We start from the raw sequence: 12,687 nt of genomic DNA on the forward strand, positions 1-12,687 counted from the left end.
GTATACCAAGCCCTAAGACAAGCAGTTGTGTCAGGTTTAGTGTTGGAGGTCAGTTTCGGTTCCTTCAAACATTCTAAGCAAGTGTATATAAATGACAGGTTGATCCACTTTAGCATCTTGGTACTATCTGCAATCATTAAATCTAAAATGGTGCTAAAGAGTGGTTAGAAGATCAAGTAAAAACCAAATGATCATAGTCCCTTTGACATAGCTAAGCATAGTTTATTAAAAATCCTTTTGTACTAAGAATCAAAATAAACCATATCAGTAAACTATCCCCCCAGACTTAAATTACACTGTCCTAGTGTAACAAAGTCGGTGAAAGCGAGGCAATAAATCATGTGTACAAGCGTAACAAGTAAGAAAGATGGACCTGACCGGGGTACATATCGATCGACATGCTGAGGTATGCATCGATCGTCGAGGTGGGTGTAATGTCGACCGATGTCGACTCGTACCGATGTCGACTCGTCTTCCGCGGTGATCATCTCCTACTTGGGTCTCCTACAAAACGAAAGTAAAAACTACTAATGCGTAAAACATAAATAAAAAGTACCTAATAGTGGGTTGCCTCCCCCAGGCTGCTATGATGCTTCTTGTGGCTTCATCATTTCTGGCCCATCTCTCATCTAATTTGATTACTGCATTTGATATGTACTTCAATCTTTTCTGAACGGTTTCGATATCGAATGCGTGTCGTCCTATCTTGTCATAGGCGTAGGCGGATAGTTCCTGTAATTACACGTTCAGTTCCTCCATATTCCTTGATAACAGCTGCTCTTTCTCTGGTGTATGTGCGGCGTCGACCGATGCAATCAGGTGTCTGACGGTCGATGCGGGAACGCGAGTGCCGAGCGTCGTCGATTGTGGTCCATCGATCGATGCTAGTACAGATTCCTTTGCTGCAAGCTGTCTTTGAATGGCTTTGACTTCATTCTTTATCCGCGTGCGTCCCTTGAGAATCCAGACCACTGATCTGATTGTTGAATGGGAAGTAGATGTCATCGCAGCGCTTGTCAAGTCGGTCCTCCATTGGTCGCATGGCTGAGTAGATGTCCTCTTTGATCTGATCATTCTCAGCTGCTGTATAGGAGGGTTTCGTCGTCAGGTGGTTTCCTTCGATCGAAGGCTTAGGTAGTCTGTCGATCGATGTGGATCCTCCTTCCTGCAAAACAGAATGATCAGTAGAACAATGGCAATCATTAATTATACTAATGTCCCTCTGGACATCAAGCAGTCGTGAAGTCAGGCTCATCATGTATCGCGTGATAGGTGAGGTGTAATGGTCGTGCATGTCCTCATATGTTTGTAACCTATCATTGATGGCTGCGATCCTGGTGTCGATCGATGCAATGGTGTCTGCGTCGATCGATGTAAACTTGGTAGCTTCGATCGATGTTGAGGCCGTGACGTTTTTCTCAAACTGCAGCCTTGGACTCTCAATTTCTGTCCACATCTTTGCCATACTGATACTGCTCAAATTACCCTATAGAGCTTACTCTCTCAAATAAGAGGTTCAGCTGTAGTACTTAGGGATCGAATCACGAGGAGCTAGGGAACCAATTAAATCTAATCAATTAATCAATCCTAGGTGAAGTTGGTTTATATGATGAAATGTAAATGACAATCCTAAAATGAGCAAGGTAGTTGCTCTAACTAACAATATGATGGTTGTTTAAATGATAAAGAAGAGTGCTAGACTTAGGGTTTTTATTCAGGAATGGAGATTATAATATCTATAAATGCCTAATAAGTTGCTTGCATGATGTTAAAGAACTCAGCTGCTTAACACTCAGTGATTTCTCACTGGTTAAATAACTAGATCTCTGATCTCAACTGTCTTCTGTTGACCAGAAAAAGAGTCTATCGATATCCTTTAGAGATATCGAGCGATACACCTTTCGCAGCGCCGATCGATTGTCCAGTTGGGATATCGATCGACGGCTTCTAGAAATGCCTAGGCGCAAGCCGATAATGAACACTAGGTCTCAAGGAGGGCAATTAGCTCTTTTCCAAGGAGACAACTAGTTCAAACTGATAATTCAAGATATAAGGATCCTAGTGATCTATGCTCTAGTTAGCTACTCTAGAAAAAGCATAGGGTACAATCTATTTGATGAATATCACAACTTAGCAATTATAGTTTGGGGCTAATCCCACAAACCTATTTAAACCCTAGATCTAACAAGTAGACTACTCAGACATAGCTAAGCAATTCAAAACACAAGATAGGTAAAAGAATTGCATTAGATAGAGAATAGAAAACAAATGGAGTTCAATCACAAATCTCTCAATGATCTCTCCAACCTCTCAAAACATATAAAACTCTAGCTTTCTCTCACACTCTCTGCTTTTCTCTTTGGTTACAAAAGCTTGCTTGCAAAAGGTTGTCGTCAAAAACACTTAGCAGGGTATTTAAGCATTTCCATTATGTTAAAAACTCGCAGTGGAAATCTCGTAATTTGGTGAAATCTTGGTGAAGTTGTCAGCTAAAGCATTTCGTCCTCGATATCGATCGACAACACTAGATGTGTATTGATCGATTATAATCTTCTAGTATGCGGATCTTCTCAGCTACATCGATCGACAACTCTGGATGAGTATCGATCGATTCTTATCTGAATGTTGACTTCCGGCTTGGTCTGGAATGGTCAACTCGGGTGTATTATCTCTTGTACTCCAAAATGCTCCAAAAGCATCACTTTATCACGAAACGCTCCTGAACCTGAAAACATACCTAACAGGCTAGAAAACACATTAGTTATATAATAAAAATACTATTATACCATGGTAGAAAATGGGTGAAATCCATGGTATATCAACTCCCCCAGACTTACTCCTTTGCTTGTCCTCAAGCAAAAACTCAGTAGTCTTTGGAAAAGGTTTGAAAACAATAGGGACTCAAAGATTCAAAATATTGAAGTCATCACTCTATGGGTTCGCAATTCATATCTAAACATCCTAATCACAGAAGTTCATTATGCCTTATCCTAGCTTAGCAACCAAATTCATCTAGTCCACAACTTAGCAAATCTTATCTGACATTCCCCTCTCTAACCTCATTTCTTAACATAAAATAAAAGTGCAGGCTTTACCTTAGGAGTATCGATCAAAGGACACATGGATTCAACTCAAACAAGTATCTGAACACACAGGTAGTCTTCTCTGATCCCTTTCTCCCCTCATCTCTCTTCTCTGGATCTCTTATTAGTTTCAATTTCAATAGGTTTTGATGCCACAAAGTTCATCTAGTCTATCTCATTGACATTTGCATTTGCATTTGTAACTCATACATTTTTACAAAGTGTAGCGAATAATGGGGTCTCAGGTAATATACCTATCCCTCGTTTCCACAATGTGTGATCATCCCTGAGATTTAGAATACTGGGTCGCAGGAGACACTCCTACCCCTCTGCCTCTCAAGAAATCATTTCAATCTTTTATAACATAAACTTAGATCTTTGAGATGCCGAAGAGAGAGAAGGAAGGGAACTAGAAACACACAGATATTTTACCTTCCAGACTTGTAAGAGGATTCCGATCCAGTGATTACCAAGCCCCAAGACAAGCAAATAAAGTCAGTATTAGTGTTGGAGGTCAGCTTTGGTTCCTTCAAACAATCTCAGCTAGTGTATATAGATGACATGTTGATCCACTTTAGCATCTTTAGTAATATCTGCAATCAGTAAATCTAGAATGGTGCTAAAGAGTGGTTAGATAATCAAGTATAAATCTATATCAATGTCCCCATTTTAGTACTTATGCGAAAAATAATTTTGAAAACACTTTTAATAAAAACCAAAATAAAAACATATATTAGTAAACCTCCCCCAGACTTAAATTACAATGTCCAAGTGTAACACAGCCGGAGTGAAGTGAAGAAATAAATCATAAGTACTTAATGTAACAAGATAGAACTTAATGGCGTCGATCGATACGTAAAGATGTACGTCGATCGTTAGTGATGGTCGTGTGGTGTCGAGCGATGTGAATGGATTGTGTCGGTCGACGGAATCATTATTCTACTTGGATCTTTAAAAACTAATAAATCCGAAAAATAAAAGTAAAAATGTAACAAAAACTTAAAAATAGAATAAAACCTAATAGTGGGTTGCCTCCCACTCAGCGCTTTGTTATAGTCATTTAGCTTGACTTTGGTGGTGTGTGACTCAGTTGGGTTAGGAGCAGTTGTTTGCTGGTGGGCAAACGTCTCCTTCATCTTTGGACACAGTAGCAGTGAAACTTCTTGTGGAAATCATCTGATCTTGTCCATCCTTGATGTATATTTGCTAAATTGTCTTTGATGACTTGTAACCTTCTGTCTAAATCTTCCATGTCGAACTGATGATGGTAGAAATCATTTGTTGAATGCTCGGACAGTTCTCCATGTTGTAATGTGTCACGCTGGTCATGAGTCTGCTGATCTGGTCTGTTAAGGACTCGGTGTCGATCGATGCTACAACGTGTGCATCGGTCGTCTCGCTGGGAGTTCTGTCGGTCGATCCAGTGGTAACTGTGTCGATCGATTATGAACGTTGTCCTTGGTACTCAAGAGTTCTCTGAATAGAAAGTATTTCATTCTTCAATAGACCAGTAGCTCTGCACAGGTTGTTCACTCTTTCGTTGAGAGGGTCGTCAATGTCATCACATCTCCCGTTGAGCCTCTTCTCCATTGCATCCATAGCTTCGTATAGCTCATGTTTAATCTGATCAACTTCTGCTGCTGTGCATGCTGTCTGCGCTGGTGATTGCTTGATGTCGATCGATGTGGGCTAGGCCTGTCGATCGATCTCGCGTTTCTGCCACAAAGACCAAGATGGTCTTAAACTATGCCAATGTCTTGTTGCAACTCGTTCAACTGTTGTGACAGCGTATCCAGGTATCGCATGATAGGTGAGCTGTAGTTATTGTGTGTCGATCGACGTAACAGTAGCATTCTGAGTATGACCTTTCTCTCGAATTGTTGCCAACTCTTTATGTAGAAGATCAATCCTCTTGCTTAACCATTCGACATTGTTGTTGAGAGGGCTGTAGACGTCTCCAATCCGTGTATTGATGTAAGCAATCTCCCATTCATCTCTTTTAGGTGATGAACATTCTGGTTGGTCATTGGATGTAGTCTTGCCGATGTCGATCGATGGTGCTGGTGCTGTGTCGATCGATAATGGTGGCGTGGCTTCCTTCTCAAACATGGTTCTAATGCTCTTAATTTCCATTCTTAGCACTGCCATGTCACTTTGGAGAGCTTCATAGCTGCGATCCAATGGCTGGAAGGTATCTTCCACCAATGTGCGAAATTCTTCCTCCAGGTGTGCCTGAGCTCCCCACACATCAGTCACCATATCATCTATCTCCTCCTTTTTGTAGGGTACTGGTGCTGGTCTGTATGCATGGTAAGGGTGTGCATGTTCTGGAAAGCGTAAGCAATTCTTCTGAAAAAGAGATGCTCTCTCCAGGATTCTTCTTATGTGCTCCTTGGTGACAGGGATGATTTCACCATCAACTCCCCTAGCATGTCCAAATTCATTTCCGTGGACACCAAATTCGTCCCTCTCTTCACATTTGAATCTTCTGGATCCGTTGGAATCAAAGGCACGTCGTCCAAACTCAATACGTCTGTCGGTCGATCTGACTCTTGCGCTGTCGATCGATCTGGGTAACTCGCCTTCGATCGATGGTGATGAAACAATATCGATCGATGGTGAGTTCCCATGTTTACCGAAACGTTGAGGAACTGTATCCTCTCTCATGGTGACGTGGTGGTTGTCTTGGACGTGAGCTAGGATGTCTGGATGGCCTTGTTGCTGTGTGAACAGGTTGTATGGTCCATTGGCAACTTGAAGGATGTCTGCTATGTCCTCTCTGGATATGTGCAGAACTCTTCCATCCATGGCTCTTGCAAAGCCATCTCTGTCCCTGAAAATACGAAATTCATCAGGTGTTAGTGAAGCATTCCTGATATCATATGAATTATGAAATCGAGATTGAGCTCTGGTAAGGGAATCGATCGATGGTGCAGTGGTGATGGAGATCGATGATGATCGTCTAGCTGCATGGTTGGATCGATTGTTCTTGATGTTTCAGTTCTCCATGGTGATGTTGCTAGTTGCTGGAGGCTGCTGGGTATGTGTTGTTGAAGTTTGAAATTTCGTGGTTGATGTTGACAACTTTATATACCCATCTGTTGTCCTAATTGGTGAAATTCCTATTTTGTCCTTTAAGTCGTCTGAGTCAATATCGATCGATGTGATGCTTGCGACTTCGATCGATGGACGATGTCGTTTTGCTGGGTGAAGTAGATAACCGATCGATGGTGGGCGGTGGATTTCGATCGATTTTTGGAAACGATTTGCAAATCTATCATTCTCCATGTAGTTTTCCTAAGCTCTTTCTTCCCAATAATCTTCATCATATTCTTCAATGTGGTTTCCACTTTGGGAAGATCTGGCTGTATCTACTGCAAAACTTTCATGAAATCCGCTATCTGCCCAACTTCTTACTGAGTAATCGTCTTGTTTGCTGTTGGGTTGGATTGCGAAATTCGGGTAGCAATAATCTGGTAAATTGAGTTCATCATCTGGTGTACCTCTGTCGATCGATAATCCATGGTTGGTGTCGATCTCTTCTGACTTGCTGGTGTCGATCGATGATGTAGTAAGGTCGTCGGTCGATCCCGAGTACTCTATCTCATACTCTACTTCACAATGACAAACTGCAATGATACCAAGATCATCTTCTTTTTCCACGGTTTTGGCTGGTGGTTTGCCAAGTTTGATAGGGTCGTAGTGGATATCTGGATCTATCATTGTCAAGCACATCCTGTTGGTGTTCATGTCACATACAGCTCCTATTGTAGCCAGAAATGCTCTTCCAAGTAAGAGGGAAGAGTTCCAATTTAACTTGATATCTAGGACATGAGAATCCATAGGGACAATAGCATTACCAATCTGCACTTCCAGGTCTCTGATCAAGCCTCCAAAATTTTTCTGAGTGTAGTCCACAAATGTGAAGATCTCTGGTGAAGGCTCTAGTTTCAGATCCAGATGGTCTGCTATAACCTTTGGTAAGATGCTGACTGAAGAACCAGTGTCACATAGTGCATGAGGAAACTCAATCCCCTTTACTACACAGGGTATTGCAAACTTCCCAGGATCACTCTTCTTCTTCAATGTGATCATCTTCCTCATATCTTCTCTGACATTTTCAAACATTCTCCTAATGTCATTTTCAGTCTCACTTGTTTCTCTGAAGAACATCCACAATCTACTTGTGAAATAAACCTCCTCAAAGAGTTTTTCTAGTGGGATTCTGATAACTCTCTTAGTGAAACCATCTATCTCCTTCTCATTAGCTTCCCTCTTAAGGTTCTTAGGAGTTTTTTCCTTTCTACTCCTTAACCTTCTTCCTTCAGTTCGCTCTGATGTTGGTGTAGTGTCTGAAGGGTTACTAGTAGTCTCTGCAGGGTCAGCTGGCGGTTTCGGTGTGGGTTGGAGTGCATTGATTCGGTTGCTGTTAATCGATGGTAGTTTCACTCGGTATGTGAGACGTGCGTGTCGATCGATAGATGGAGAAAAGGGTCGATCGATGCGTGTCTCATCTTTGTGTCGATCGATGAGTGGCTCGTCTCGTCGGTCGATATCTTCGTAGGTGGGGGTGGGTGGATGTGGATGTGAAGCCGTGAATTCAGCATGTGTCAAAATCGTAACCGCGTTGCAATCTGCAGTCGTATCTAGAAATGACATCGATTGTGTCGATCGATGTGGACTAGCTGGTGTCGATCGACACCATTGTGATCCACCAAAACTTAGTGAACTTTCCACTTCGAAATCTCCTTCTTGAAGCTTTTCATGCTTCACCACTTGCCAGAAATCATCATCAATGATGGCATTCACGTGGTGTTTCATGCTTCCTTCTCCTACTTCCTTAGCAGTTCTGATTCTCCTGATAGAGTCTTTAGTTTGGACAATTTGTGTCTCAAATGGTCCATTTGTTTTCTAACTTGAGTACAAATGGTGTCTATCCTTGTGTTCAGATTGTTGAAGACAGAGTAAATCTTTCCATTGAAGTCCACTGTAAGCTTCTGCTGTCCTTCAAGAACTCTATCAATCATGGCATCAAACATACTTGGGTGGGTGGTGGTGGGTTTTGGTAAGCTGAGTTGCCGTAGTTCCTGGTGTTGGTGAAAGGTTTCTGATACTGTGAACTCTGGTTGTAGTTAGTCTTCTGACCACTCTGGTTTCCATATTTCTGAAATCAAGTACCTCCAATGTAGTTCACATCTTCCTCTGTATCATCTTCTCTAGCACCTCCTTCTTCAGCTGAGCAGACTGGCTTTCCCATAAAAGCATGTAAAGCATCTATCTTAGCTCTGACTTCATTCATCTGGTCCTCCCCGATGGCTGCAACAGATTTCTTCTTATCAGAGTCAGTGTTCTTGGTGCTGCTGCTATTGGCTAGGTTCTCAATAAGTCTCACAGCCTCTATTGGATTCCTGGTGTTGAAGTTTTCCTCGCTAGCAGTATTAAGAGCCATCTGATACCTCAAGGCGATACCTCTGTAGAAAGTGCTTAGCAGCTGCACTTCATTGAATTCATGGTGTGGACAGTCTCGCTGGAAGAACTTAAATCTGATCCACGCGTCTTTAAAAGTCTCACCAGGATTTTGCGCGAAATTAGCGATTTTGCTCCTTAAGTCTTCAGCACGTGCCTCATTAAAGAAATTACGCAGGAAGGCATTTCTGATGTCGTCCCAAGATGTCAGTGATCATGTAGGTAGCTGCTTGAGCCAATGTGAAGCTTCTCCAATCAGTGAGTATTTGAAGAGCTTGCAGAGTAGGTAGTCCTCGGGGACTTCATCCATGCGAATAGCAGCTATAAGGTATCTGTGACACGAGAGAGTAGTACTGAGGCTTGAGCTTGTAGTTCGGCTTCTGAATCTCTGGAAGTCGAATAGCTGATTTGTTGGTGTAGTACTCATCAGGACGATTGTAGTCTGCCAACGATCGTGTTTGAGCTTCTTCTGTAGCCTCAGCTTCTGGCTCGGGGATTATGTTTCCATGTGCATCTAGCTTCTGACATGTTGCATTACGCAGGTGACCATCCTGGTCATACAGGTTTCCATTCTCGTCCTGCGTGAGATTAACAATCGCAACCATGCCTCGCGGGTTAGTATCGATCTATGTACGGTGGGTAGTGTCGAACGATGTGGACCGGCAAAGGGTATCGGTCGACGGTGGTGTTTGAGTATCGGTCGACGGTTGAACGTGAATATCAGTCGACGGTACTGCGGTTCTGTCGATCGATGCAGAGCGTAGGACTTTGCGGATTGAACGTTCCAAGTGTGCAGGATCTTCTGAGAATAGTAGTTGATTTCTCTTATTGCTTCTGGTACTGCTGGGCATGTACCTGAAAAGACAAGAAAATTTTAATCAGAAAGAGGTAAAAGAAAAAGAAAAACCTAAAATTGATAAAATTAAATCTAATGGTGATCAAAGCTCCCCGGCAACGGCGCCAAATTTGATACTGCTCAAGTTACCCTATAGAGCTTACTCTCTCAAATAAGAGGTTCAGCTATAGTACTTAGGGGTCGAATCACGAGGAGCTAGGGAACCAATTAAATCTAATCAATTAATCAATCTTAGGTGAAGTGGGTTTTTATGATGAAATGTAAATGACAATCCTAAAATGAGCAAGGTAGTTGCTCTAACTAACAATATGATGGTTGTTTAAATGATAAAGAAGAGTGCTAGACAGGGCTTTTATTCAGGAATTGAGATTATAATATCTATAAATGCCTAATAAGTTGTTTGCATGATATTAAAGAACTCAGCCGCTTAACACTCAGTGATGTCTCACTGGTTAAATAACTAGATCTCTGATCTCAACTGTCGTCTGTTGACCAGAAAAAGTGTCATTCGATATCCTTTAGAGATATCGAGCGATGCACCTTTCGCAACACCGATCGATTGTCCAGTTGGGATATTGATCGACGGCTTCTAAAAATGCCTAGGCCCGAGCCGATAATGAACACTAGGTCTCAAGGAGGGCGGTTAGCTCTTCTCCAAGGAGACAACTAGTTCAAACAGATAATTCAAGATATAAGGATCCTAGTGATCTATGCTCTAGTTAGCTACTCTAGAACAAGCATAGGGTGCAATCTATTTGATGAATATCACAACTTAGCAATTATAGTTTGGGGCTAATCTCACAAACCTATTTAAACCCTAGATCTAACAAGTAGAGTACTCAGACATAGCTAAGCAATTCATAACACAAGATAGGTAAAAGAATTGCATTAAATAGAGAATAGAAAACAAATGGAGTTCAATCACAAATCTCTCAAGGATCTCTCCAATCTCTCAAAACATATAAAACTCTAGCTTTCTCTCACACTCTATGCTTTTCTCTTTGGTTACAAAAGCTTGCTTGCTAAAGCTTGCCGTCAAAAACACTTAGCAGGGTATTTAAGCATTTCCATTAGGTTAAAACTCGTCAGGGGAAATCTCGTAATTTGGTGAAGTCTTGGTGAAGTAGTCGGCTAAACCATTTCGTCCTCGATATCGATCGACAAGACTAGATGTGTATCGATCGATTATAATCTTCTAGTACGCGGATCTTCTCAGATACATCGATCGACAACTCTGGATGAGTATCGATCCATTCTTATCTGAATGTTGACTTCCGACTTGGTCTTGAATGGTCAACTCAAGTGTATTATCTCTTGTACTCCAAAATGCTCCAAAAGCATCACTTTATCACGAAACGCTCCTGAAAACATACCTAACAGGCTAGAAAACACATTAGTTATATAATAAAAATACTATTATACCATGGTAGAAAATGGGTGAAATCCATGGTATATCACATACTCCTTGAAAGTTCCTCATGACCTATGTCCAGAGGTTGATAGGTGTCCTCAATGAGTGTCTTGAGTTCCTCTCCTAGCTGCTCCTGGGATTCACAAATACCAGTCACCATCTCATAGATCTCATCCTTAGTCAAGATCTCAGGTGCCAATCTGGTTAGTGTGAAAGAGTTGGCATGAGTAGGAAGGCAAAAGTAGCTCTCATCATGTAGTGAGGCTCTTTCCAATAGTCTCCTGATATCGTCCTTGGTGACAGGGATCATCTCACCATCCACGCCTCTAGCATGTCCAGACTCGTCTCTGTAGACACCATACTCGTCCCGTTCTTCCCATTTGAATTTCCTGGAACCGTAGGTGTCATAAGCTCGCTTGCCGAACTCGTAGTGTCTGCCGACCGATGCGGAGGTGCCGACATCGATCGACACTGGTGTTACCCTGCCGATCGATGTACGAGCGTCCTCGCCGATCGATGTGCGACGAACTGGTTTGCATGGACTGCTCAGATCTGTTGCAGTTAGGTCAACTGCCGGATTTTCGTTTGTAGCAGTGCTGTGGATGTTTGGTGTGTGGCGTTGTTTTTGAAACAGTTTTCTGCTCCATTGGCTACTTGCAGTATGTCTGCCATGTCATCTCTGGAAACATCTAGAATCTGTCCATCCATAGCACGTGCTTTGCCTTCTGGATCCCTGAAAATACCAAATTCATCAAGTGAAAAAAAACCGTAATTAATACCCTTAATCTCTGTAAAAGAAAAAGAAGAGTTAGGGTTAGAGGTGATGTCAATCGATGCCGATACAGGAGCATCGATCGATGTTGATCGTTTCTCTACAGGAATATGGTTTTTGGTTGAAAGGCTCTCCATTGGGATTTTTGCTAATATATATCCGTGAGAGCGTGAGTAGTTTCCGCCTTTGAGTTCTGAGGAGGTGTTATGGGTGCAAAGCACTTTATATAGGGGTTTAACCTATATGGAATAGGAATATTCCTCAAATCTGTTATTAAGGTGGCGGCCTTAATATCGATCAATGCATCAGTGGCTGCGTCGACCGTCGTGAAGGCTGGTATTGCTGGACGAAGGTTGGCATCGATCGATGGCAGCTTTGCTTTGTCGATCGATGGTCGTTGAAAATTGAAAGAAGGACTTTCACAAGTGTCTTCGTAGAGAGACATTTCTATAGCATATTCCTTCCAATAGTCCTCGTCATACTCCTCTGAATGATTCCCATCAGATGAAAGCACCACAGTTTCTAAACTTTCATGGAAACCGTTATCAGCCCAACTGCCTATAGAGTATCCATTATATCCCTTCCTTGTAGGAGGGTCAAAGGCGAATTGGGGGTAACATTGGTCCGGTAGAGTGTAATGATTGACCGGGTCTATCACGTCGGTCGACGTGGGTTGTGTCACATCGGTTGTCGGTGACCTCATAGAATCGATCGATGACAGCGTGTTCGTGTCGATCGATTCCGAATACTCTGTTTCGTGGTCTACTTCACAATGGCAAACTCCAATGTAGTTGTAATCATTTCCAAGCTCCAAAAGGTGACCTGTTTGTTTTTTAGTGGAACAAGGTCGTAGTGGACGTTGGGGTTTACCAGGGTTAGACACATTGTGTTGGTGTTCATGTCACATACAGCTCCTACTGTAACCATGAAAGCTCTTCCAAGCAGAAGTGAAGAGTTCCAATTAAGCTTAATGTCCAGGACGTAAAAATCAACTGGGACAATTGCATTACCAATCTGTACCTCAAGGTCTCGTATGATTCCTCCGGACTGTTTTCTGAAAGATCTACAAAGGTGAAAGACTCAGAAGATGGTTCTATCG

At 42.2% G+C, this 12,687-nt stretch overlaps 1 non-coding gene across 1 annotated transcript; it reads left to right on the plus strand.

Moving 5' to 3' along the window:
- The first annotated feature begins 8,587 nt into the window (after positions 1-8,587).
- LOC130500516 (small nucleolar RNA R71) lies at positions 8,588-8,694 on the plus strand. The gene has a single exon (XR_008939137.1). It is a non-coding gene; the product is annotated as a small nucleolar RNA R71 (small nucleolar RNA).
- The last annotated feature ends 3,993 nt before the right edge of the window (positions 8,695-12,687 follow it).

This window comes from Raphanus sativus, chromosome 9 (assembly GCF_000801105.2).
Source record: "Raphanus sativus cultivar WK10039 chromosome 9, ASM80110v3, whole genome shotgun sequence".
NCBI classification, from domain to species: domain Eukaryota; kingdom Viridiplantae; phylum Streptophyta; class Magnoliopsida; order Brassicales; family Brassicaceae; genus Raphanus; species Raphanus sativus.